An 11,618-nucleotide genomic window follows, 5' to 3' on the forward strand; every position below is an offset into this window, starting at 1 on the left:
TTGCCATGGAATATTACCCTTTTTCCTCGCTTAATTGGAATTTTGATATGTTTTTGGTAAATTACGTCTAGGGGGTTAGCTGCCTAGTGCGGTGAAGTGAATGGTTGGCTGTCTGGTTTTTTTTTTAATAATGTGCACTTGTAGACAAGGGTCGTATAAAAAGCAACGTTGAGCTAATAATATCATATGACAGAGAAAGGTAAAGCTCTTTTACAAATATTTTCCTAAAGCTTTTAAAACTTTTCCCGTATTGCACTTCACCTTAGGTTTATCATTGAGATGTAGATTCATATTATGTCTTCATAGCCTGTCGAACGAATTACTTTTAAAAAGTATAACGCCACCTAAACACAGGGGTTGCTTGTATAAAGTAACAGTCTACTGTATAACCGTACATATTTCAAACTTATTTGTAATATGTTTATGCGATCGGCTCTAAGCAAGAATGTTTGGCAATTTTGAAGATGAGATCACTTGCAATAGCCGACCTATTGGCACAACATTTCGTCTCAAAACGCTTCTAGTGGTTTAATGTCACCTACAGGGAACCCACATCCACTTTGTAACCCGTCCGACCACCAATTTTGGTGACCATTTCCAATATAGTAAGTAAGTCGGACTGTGGAAGAGAAACCAAATTATAACTAATCAAGTAACTTGCGAATTTCTATATCCCCCTTCTCCTCTCATCATCACGTTGTATAAGATGTTTGGCTTAATTTTGATACAACTACTTATATTGCTTATACATGTTTATATTATATTTTTGTATTTGTAGGCGAATTATTATCAGCCAATATATTAAAATCATGGCATTTTAAATTAAATTACCATCTTTTAATTCACACCTGTTTTTGTGTTGTAACTAATTGTCTTTCCTTACAGCGTGGAGCCAGTTTTTGCAGTACACCAGAAAAAAACATAGCAAATACGACAGTAATGTTTGAAAGTAAGGAAAATGATTGTTAAATTACAATTTCGAAGACACTTATAAATATCATAGAAGCGATATAGAACATCACGACGGGGATTCATTGTAGTCACAACATTGTGTTATCATACGTTAACAAATTTCTAAGGCGCATACCGTTGTGGTGGCAAGTAGTTGGAAACTGAGATAAACAGTTAGTATGGTCTGTCTTTTTTTTCCTTTTTAGAGGTTAACACGACTTACATTTAATGATACACTCCCTCTCCCCACAAAGATTTTCCACAATTAATATAATTATTTTATATAACGATAAGGATGAATAAATGTCGAAAACAGTGGTTTTTATGAAGGAAACAGTGTTTATTTTGAAAGAAAGGTGCAGAAAGTACGAAATTGCTTCCTAAGAGACGATATCAGATCACAGTAAATCTTTTAGCACTCACCAATTATTCATTAATTTTATGTTTTCAGCTATTGAATACACGGTTGCAATCTTGTTATCAGTGATTAATATTTTCCAAAAATGCATCCTTTATTTAGAAGTTTAAGGTTTATCACTCAAAGTTTATGTTTGTTATACGTGCGTAAGTACTGATTTGAATAAGAGCGTAACTTTAAATATCAGAACATGTAGTTCTGCATAGGAGTTATTATATGTGGTGTTAAAAGAAAATGCTTTTAACAAAATCACATTCGGATCGTTTAGAACTTGCTTATTATTCTTATTATTCTTATTATTCTTATTATTCTTAAGCTTAATGCTGACCATTGAAAAATAAGATTTTTATAAAAAGTGTCACCGTTTCGAACGTTCTTTAGCAATTCCCTCTTTCATTTCTAGATTTTCTTATTTAAAAAAGCTGCCTCTTGTCACATTTTAGAGCTTTAATTGCGGCTTGATACGCTATGGTCAAAATGCGACTCTAACAGTTCCTTACGTGTAAATATGTGGGGGGGGGGATTTAATTGAAAGTTCACTCCATTGCAACGAGATACTTTTTTCAATAAATATCTGAGAGAGAAATAGACGTAAACAGACTCATAAACCCAATCCTTGTAGGCGATAAAGTATGAAAGAATCATCACTTGAGTCACTTGGGAAAAATCCGTTATGTACACGTAGTTATGAGTTTGCATTGGCACAACATTTTAACACTAATTGAATGTTAATGGAAACCTTGAACGATTATGGCAAACATGGTATGTTATTTGTAACGCGGAATATGAATTGCATTAAAATACGCGATTGCTGTACCAATGGTTGTTGATATAAAAAGCTAATAATTTGTTACATGACCCCATACCTATACATTAGTCAACAAGAAAATATTCTATGTAGTACACTCGTTGGATTATAAGCGAACTACAATGTATGCATGTACACCATCTTATGCCAACCCAATCATTATTATTAAAACAAGCAAATAATGAACCAGTTTCATTTCCGTGTCTTGCAAGCAATTTCATACTAGCAAGTGAGTTTCCACATGCTCTGTGTCTTCGTTGCTGCTCTATTCGTACTTGATCAGAATTAAGAGTACACCAAGTTGCAGAACAATACATGTATCAAGGAACCACACATATCAAAAAGAGCGCCATATGTCACAAACCTTTGTTTGAAGACACCAAGTTTGGTTGATAAATGGTAGTTCGTAGAACCAAATTTAGAGAGCGGACAATAAAAAAACAGTTTTTGCTAATTCAAGGGTCATAACTCTGGAATGACTGAGGCAACACGACGAAGATATTCGGACCAAATTTGGTGATGATTGGAGTAATTGATCGGACAAGACCGGTTTTAGCCAATTTCTAGTATAAAATGATATAATAGGAAACTTTTATTACTAATCGGCGATAACTACAACATTTTGAGACCAAAATTTACACACTATCTGTCCTGTTAACATGATCAGATATACCACTTTCTACAAATAGAGAAAACCTCAAAAGCCTCAATCTTGAGAACTCTTCTGTGTTTTACCTAGTGCAATAAAAATTAATTCAGTTCTCATATTACCAGTAATTTTATATAAGCACAGGTTCTTCAATTGAGGTTGATTGAATACTGTATTATGCCTCATTTGTACATACAGATCTATTTTGTCTTTACAATAACAAAAGTAAGTAATAAGTTCCGGGATTAATATCACTTAACATATTTCTGAAACCAAGATAATCTAATATTTTGTGTAAAGAAAGCTATAACACAGACCCTTATAACACCTACATGTTTCTATGATTCACAAGAGTTCGGTGTACTAGTGAGTTGGCGTTCTTATTAGATTTTTTCCTTCAGTATTTAAGTGATCTTTCTTTGACAATAGAGATCGTCTATGTTCACCTATTGCCGTGTTGGAAGTTCGGTGTTAACCCCTTGCGCATGCTTGAGGTTACTTCTGAACATGAATATCTTACACTAGGAACCAAAAATGATTATGGGTAACACGCGATAATAACAGAGCGTTCGCTTTCGGGTTTTTTCTACAGCAAAACGGATTTTACCACTGTGATATTTTTTATTGTGAGTCCTTTTTGAATGAACAAAGTTGTCTTTTATACCGTTAATAAACAGAACTGGTTTTTCGGCTAACGCAGTAGAGTGCGCACTTGCTTCTCACCCAGGCCACCCGGGTTGAATTCCAGGCCTTGGCTCTTGGAAATTGGTTTGTGGTCATCAAACCACAACTGGGCTTCGTCCGGGTGACTCGGTTTCACCCACAACACAAGACCACACTCTCGCGTAACATGGTGCCACATAGAGTGATTGATATAATGTTGGTATAATTTGTTTCACAATCGATGTACAATAAATAAGTTTAAATTAAATTAAAAAAAGTAGTATAAAAACAAGCGGGGAAAGAAGTTCTCATTGTTTGACACAAAGTCATATATCAAACAATTTAGAATAAGACATAATAATATTTTCTTTTACATTGTTATATATTAACATTATAATTATTAACAACTACAATAGTAAATCCAAGATTTCATAAGTGTTATCCAAAGTATAATAATATCAGTTTTTGCACATAACGGTGTTTTTTTTTAATTTTACTAACCAAATAGTATTTAGTTAATATTAAGCAAGTACTTATGAACATGTTTTAATTAGATAATAACTTAATTCCGAATCAGATTCTCACTTTAATCAGGTTGGCATAGCGTTAAGAATAAGGTCTGAAATGTGATATATAGTTGCTAGAGTAATTTATCATATATATATATAACAATGTTCACAAACTCTATAAAATAATCAATACCCGTTGAATAAAGTAGAACAAAGAAATGATAAGTATCCTTTGCGATCAAGGTAACTGAAATTTTATTTTTGTCTGCACAATTAGAAATGGAGGAAATTAGTATCCCTGCCTATGACTTGACACATTGCATTTCAATTACACCGCCCAGATATCCAAAACTGCTATAACAATAGACGAATTAACATTCTGTCAAGTTCAGGCGTCACTTTCATGCATATTTTCACCGGTGAGCCTCAAACGGGGAAGAAACATAGAATACAATTATGAGATTTGTCCTGCTGTGGCACAAAATGAGACTATATGTGCTCAAAACACATTGGTAAACAAGCATGTGAAATAAATGCGTCAAATCAATTGTCTAGCGAAACCGGAAAATAATTGAGCATGGTTAGCTGGAGGTAGAAGTCTGAATAGAGACAGGTTGACCTGATGCATGACTGTATTTATACCGTCTGGAGGAAATCCTTTAGAAGCACATATTACATCCAACGTATTAATAAAATGTCATTACATTTCACTGACAGCAAACGTAGGCGCACCGCTGTCAGCGTCCGCTAGCTATAGCAGTATTTTATATTTATTTCTTTAATTTTGCTTGAAATCAATTCATTGTTTGCATTTGTTTAAGGCCTCCGAGCCAAGACTACATTTTGTTAACAATGCATATTTAGAGCAGTACTGATATTTTAATACTAATGAACATACATTGGTTTACAACAAGCAATTGTAATTGTACAAAAAAGCAAACTCAGTGATCTCGATTGGCTTGGCATACGTTATATTTCAATACATACAGATTCATAATATAGCCGCATACATAGATATATAAACAAATATGTATTTTCATGTACTACTATGTAAAAAATTACTCTTTGTTAATACACAACGTTCTTAGTTTCATTGCCCGCAAAAAATGAACAGAGATTTCGACAATAGTTCCTCATTTCTGGAAGATATAACTATAGAAAACTTACTGAACGATAGGTTAACATTAAGCTACTTGTGAGGCACCTTGATATTATGTTTCCGTAGTCATTAGAAAATGGGCACCTTTGTTAACATTTTTACTTACCCTGGAATTATGCGTGGACTTAAAATAAAACTTTTTCTCATTCATGAGGTCATGTTCAACCCAGGTAAAACTGGTATCTTGACATATATCTTTGGAATGTGGTCTCAGTGAAATAGTCTTTTGTCCAATTAACTTGTAAACGAGTCCCACATCAATTACTGAAGCGATTAAGACATTCATCTCCGCCAAAGCAACGTTCTCCCCTTTATTCATCGGACTGATCAACACTTATGGGTCTATATATAGAAGTAAATGTTCTAGCAAACACGTCCGGTCTCACACTTTAATCCGTCGTGCAGTCAATGATTAATTAGACTGCAAATCAAATGAATTACAACAGCATGCAAATTGTGAGTGATATATAGGATCCAATGCAACAAAACAATTTTAACTTGCATTGCATTAAAAAGAACCGCGAACATATATGTCACAAATTACAAAAAAAAGATTAAATTCACTTCCAATACAACTCACTAGGCCAAATGTTACCTTCAGCAAAACAGAACAAATGCAGACATATTACCTGACTTGCACAACTTAGTATTATGATAATAAAATAAATATGTGTGCGTAACATCACTTTAAAAACAACGATATACAAACAAATCATGTGACACACACAACAATGCTATGTTCACAATATCAAATTATTACAGGTAACAGACGACAACTGATTTTAATAGAAATGTTTTAGAACACAAAAGTGGACAGTTCTAGAACTGTTATAAAAATGATCTAGTTCAGTTCTTGTACTGCTTTTATTTGTAGATTGGAGGTGCGCAGGGTTTATTATTATGTTTCTAGTTTTTGCCAATTCAAAACAGCTTTAAAAGAGATAACTATTTATGAAGAGTTCTTTAACACTCTAGAGGTCCAGAGAAACTGTTACAGAACACGCTCATGAATGTTTGTTGAGTTTGCTTCAAAACCGTATGGCTTTTTCAGTACAGTTTAAATATATGTGTTGATGATGTGATCAATAATGTACTATTTCTGAAAGTAGATACGTTTCTTGCAACTATACCAAATAATTACCCATCTCGATTGAAAACTAAATGACATAAAGGGTTAGCTTTTATCAATAATTCTAAAACGGTAATATGGTGATTCAAGTTAGAACAGAATTTTAATTTGACGGTAAATTTCTTATAAATTTTGTTTAGTTTAATAAATGATAAACCATAAGAAATTATCAAACTGACCATAGTTTGAAATGTCATGACCATTCGGGTCTTGCATCGTTAAATCCCAAGATATATTGTACTCTGAAGGACAAACCTTTTTTTAAATGTGGAGATACTTAACCCTGATGAGAAGCTATTATCAGCGTAAATAAACAGAAATATACAATAAAAGTACAAATGGGAGAGCCAAAGTGCACAGCACTTCTCTGACAAAATTAATCTTAAAAATATCGCTGATATGGAATTTCATTTCCGTTACGTAGATGAAAATAAGGACCGCAGGAAATATTGATAATTTAGCAGAGAAATATCTAATATCTTTAATGAATCTGCGCAAATAAGTTTTTAGTCCCAACCACTGAATAAATCATAAAAGAAAGGCATTAATCGTAATAATTGAATACAGGCTTCAGTGCAGAAATAAATGGTTAATATATAATCAGGCTAGACAGAGATATAGTATATGCAAATCGGACCTCAATAACAATTTACGTCCAAGCCACACTCACAAACGTACTGACGTTACACGCGTTACTCGTAGATATAAAATAAAATAGAGAATACAAGGTAATGCCGTGGATAGATAAAGTTAATCTGGCAAGGCGAAGGAATATATAAATATATATAGTGAGCCGAAAGCATTAACCTCGTAATTTATTTAATATCCTGTTTACCGTGTTTATCGAACTAATGAAAACAACGTGAGTATACTTAGTAGTCTATGTAAATAATAAGTCAAACCATTTCTGTTCATACAATACGATACGATAATTGAATTGAATAAAACAATACACAGTGTCCATATCATATAAACAAACAAACAATTAATGAACAAAACGTACAAAAACACATTTTCTAGTGCTAATGCAGTTGTCAGTAAATGTATCTAAAACGGCCCTGATTTATTATTAATTGTGATATGTGATTTCTCTAAATGAATACAAGTCATATCAGTCTCTCTTGTTTGGTAAGGAGGAAAAATTATATTTTGCTACATTGCAAACTATTCTTTTTAATGTTGGAATAAGTAAGGTATTCAAATTTATTCAAAGTTGGCAAATGGCAGAAGTATGGTTTAAAGAACTTGCATCTTAATTCCAAATATTATGGGCATAGGTAAAAACTTATCGGAAAGAGAACGTCTTCAATCCTGCACATACATGTATGTGCCTTACCACAGGTGTCATGTATGTATATATAGTTCATGCACTATGAATAATCATAATTCAATAATTGCAGTTATCGAAAAGAAGGGTGCAACTTCAAATAAAAAAACAACAACAACACACTCTTGATCCAGTAACTTAAATGTCTTTAGCACATAAAGTAACCGCATTTGCAAAAATATTCATTGACTGCGCCCTTTCGCATACTAACTGACACAATTCGCATTAATCAGATGGACCTAAATGCAAAAAAACTTATACTGAAATTCTCTGAAATATATGCAATATGTTATTCGCTTGTATTGTTACACGCACCTACCATTATCGTATACTTTTTTTTCAGGATCCATGTTTGCCTCACCGAAATTCCATGACCAACCCAGAAAACCAAGAAGGACAACAGGGACCACCAGACAGTATTATTTCATGTATGTTCAATGAATGAACTAAACTCACGTTTGAAGTCCATATGAATTATGCTTACAAAATATGCCCCATAGTAAAAGACGTTACTTACTTGAGATACAAATGCAAGACATCCGGGAGGAGAAGAAATCGGCAACAATGACACAGGATGAGATAGAGGACTTCTTTGTTGAATATGGAGAAAGTCACTGATGAAATCCAAAAATCAAAACATGACACTGAACACGAATTCCACTCATTGAGAGTGCAAAACACTTTTCTTTCCTAAAGACTCGAAAAACTGGAAGAAGTAAATTAGTGCATAAACACAATAGTATCCTTGACATACATGTTCAAATCAGTGAAAACAACCAAATAGTCCTCGGGATTGGAGAGGCCCGTCCTTCATATCTACCGGACACGCAAAGAGGACAGCAAAGAGAGGCTCTAAAAACAATACTAAGAAAATTCCTGAAAGAAAAATTTAAAATTAATGAGAACATCTCGGGCGAAAACCCAATAGATATTGCAAAATATACATTTAACTAGGTTATTAGACAAGGTGATCATGAAAAAGCAGCCGATTCCTATAGAATTAGACTTATTGTTGGCATTTTGGAACGCTTTACTGAAAGAGAGGCTGTACAAAAGGCTGGATTAGTACTGAATATAACCTAGAGACAATACAAACAACACTTTCCAAAATAAATTGAACCAGGGGTAAAAATCAACTTTGCGAAAGACAGACTATATGTTAACCATTCCCTTTACTAAATTGATACGGGCCAATACATTGTCAACGTGGTGACCGGCGAAACGAGCGTCCATGGAATCCACCACTCTACGGCATACAGCGCGAACTACACAAGAACACCCCTCAAACGGGCGTCCCTAGACACTCTGAACAAACGTCCAGACAATACCTAGGAGGTTGACCCTTTAACCAACATCCCGTTAAGGAATGAATTGCGGGGTTGATGTCATTATCGGGGTATGAACGCAATTGGGTTGGTCAATGTGTGTGGAGTCCGAATTTCATTTAAGAAAACTTTCGGTAATCCGTTCTTACCCATTCTGTAAATAGAACGACCCGACAATAACCGGAAACATTTTTTTCAAATGACGTCACAATAACGCGGGAAAAGATCAACCACTTGAAATCACTTTAAAACGTAAAATTGAAACACTTCTGGTACCAATATATTTAAAATATAATAAACTAACACTTTTAAAAATGTTGATCTAGATTTTACGGGACCTGCAGACACAATACAACCATAGCTTTCATATACATATTGTTATGCAATGAATTACGATCCGAACATATCCGAAGATGTTGCGTTCATCGATTGATGAACGCAATTGCCGAAAGGCAGTTTATTTAGGGAATGGAAGTTGTGGTGTAAATATAACATTAATAAACCCAAACAAATAACGTGTACTTTCTGATAATGGAACACTAATAGTCGAAAGATCAGCAAAATGGAAAGAGAGGTCTCCGCTCGAGAATGACAACATTAAACGTCAAACACTGGCCACTATCGTTACCATCACCACGGCAAATGACGATTGAGCCACATCTTATCCTTATAATTTTGATGAAGGAACCTCCCCCCCCCCGTTGGAACCTCAATATCCCACTGATTATTTGACCACACAGAAATAGGCTAGGCTCGGAGAGACGCTGTCAAGTGTGAACTGATCGGGAACGATACCCGTGATCGTGAAAACTGTTTCCCATGTCATATTATCGACCAAGAGATTTATAAACATGTACCCATATTCAAGGTTTTTAATAATAATGCGATGCAAAGTTTAAAAACATTCAAGTATGAAAAACTTGATAATAATTTAAATTATGGATATACATGTAGTGAGTTCAATGCAAGCATATTATCATTACTGTGACGTAAACCATGTTATGTATAAACTGCATTCCTAACTTAATTGGTAAATTCATGCCTGAAAACATTTTATCACTTGCCTTACTACCAAAGTTGACAATTTTATAGTGCACTTTGATATTTTTGATAAATGTATATATTTTGTAGTGCATGTCATCTCTTACGTAATGTTCGGTATGTATCGGATAAGTTGTGCTATAAACATTACTATGTCAAATTTAAAATATTCAATTGTTAGAAATGTGTAGGCAGTTTTATAGATATGAAATCTTTATTATTTAAATAATACACTGACAATTTATCTTTCGGAATTGACATTGCATCTAAATGAATTATTTGATGTATTAGCAATATTTAATATCTATTTTAACAGTGAATTTTTAACCAGCGTATGTTGCTTGTTATAAACTGCAATATAATTATGCTATTTTCAAGAGTTTATAAATATTTTTCATATTGTTGCAACTAATTTTCACTATTCAATAACCGTGGTTACTTAAGATTTTTATCATTATTTCAAAGAATCATATCAGTCACAAGGAATTATTTTTACTAATGATAATGCTAAAACTGGCACTGTCAAAAATAATAATTAAAATGACACAGATGATAATGATAGTTTTAATGAAAATAATGATATAAATATTGATAAGGATAAGACAATGATAATAATGATAATAATGACAATATTAACAATGATAATAATGACCAGGATAATGATTGTAACGATATGAATAATGATAATAATAATAATAATAATAATAATAATAACAACAATGCCAATGATGATAATTATGATATTGATTATAATGATGATCACGATGTCAGTGATAAAATTATTTTAAACAATGATAGCAGCAATATTGCAACCAACAATAATGACAACTTTGAATGGAATGTGCTTAATTTAATCGTTGTAGGCCTTAAAGGTTAACTTTAGAGCTCTGCGTTTCTTGACATTGAACAATTCATTTCTTTTTTACAACAACGCTTGGCAAGAGGTTAAAACTATTAATTTCCTCCCTTTAATCGTTCTTTTTAAACCTTGTCAGTCCATACATAATGGAAAATTGCGATTATTGTGTAAGCTTATTCACCACATTTGGCTAGTAACAGAGTCAAACAGCAGAAGAAGTTTGCCATTCAGTACACTTTTTCAAAGTTATTCAAACTCAAGTTCCGCGTCTACATATTCTCAAAACAAGTTTACGCCCCACCTAATTATTCGCCGAGTACTCGCAGTATATCAAGTAAATTTACATCGTTTCTGAATTTGTGGCAAACTTCGCCATTTTCATCGGTTGCAAATACAAAAAAGCGCCGAAGCAGCACAGACGAAATGGTAAAAGATAAACTCCGTATCGCGTCGAACCACGACGTCAGAGGGTATCAATGCGTTAGCGGGTAACAGTGCGGGATAACAGTGAAAATCGTTGCCCTGTAACATTTACTATATAATGTATTTGGAGTAAAAGGAGTGGGGTATAATGTAAAAAAATGCTAGTGAAAGTTTGGTGTATTTTATGTGTGTGTTTTTACATTATTTTAGATGATATCTAAATAATGAAAAAAATGTTCTTAAAACCCTATCCCAAGTTATTACAACATTATATTAATCACTCTCGTTGGCACGATTTTACGCGAGAGTGTGGTCTTGTGTTGTGGGGGAAACCGGAGAACCCGGATAAAACCCACC

The sequence above is a fragment of the Mya arenaria genome, chromosome 3 (genome assembly GCF_026914265.1).
Source record: "Mya arenaria isolate MELC-2E11 chromosome 3, ASM2691426v1".
NCBI lineage: Eukaryota > Metazoa > Mollusca > Bivalvia > Myida > Myidae > Mya > Mya arenaria.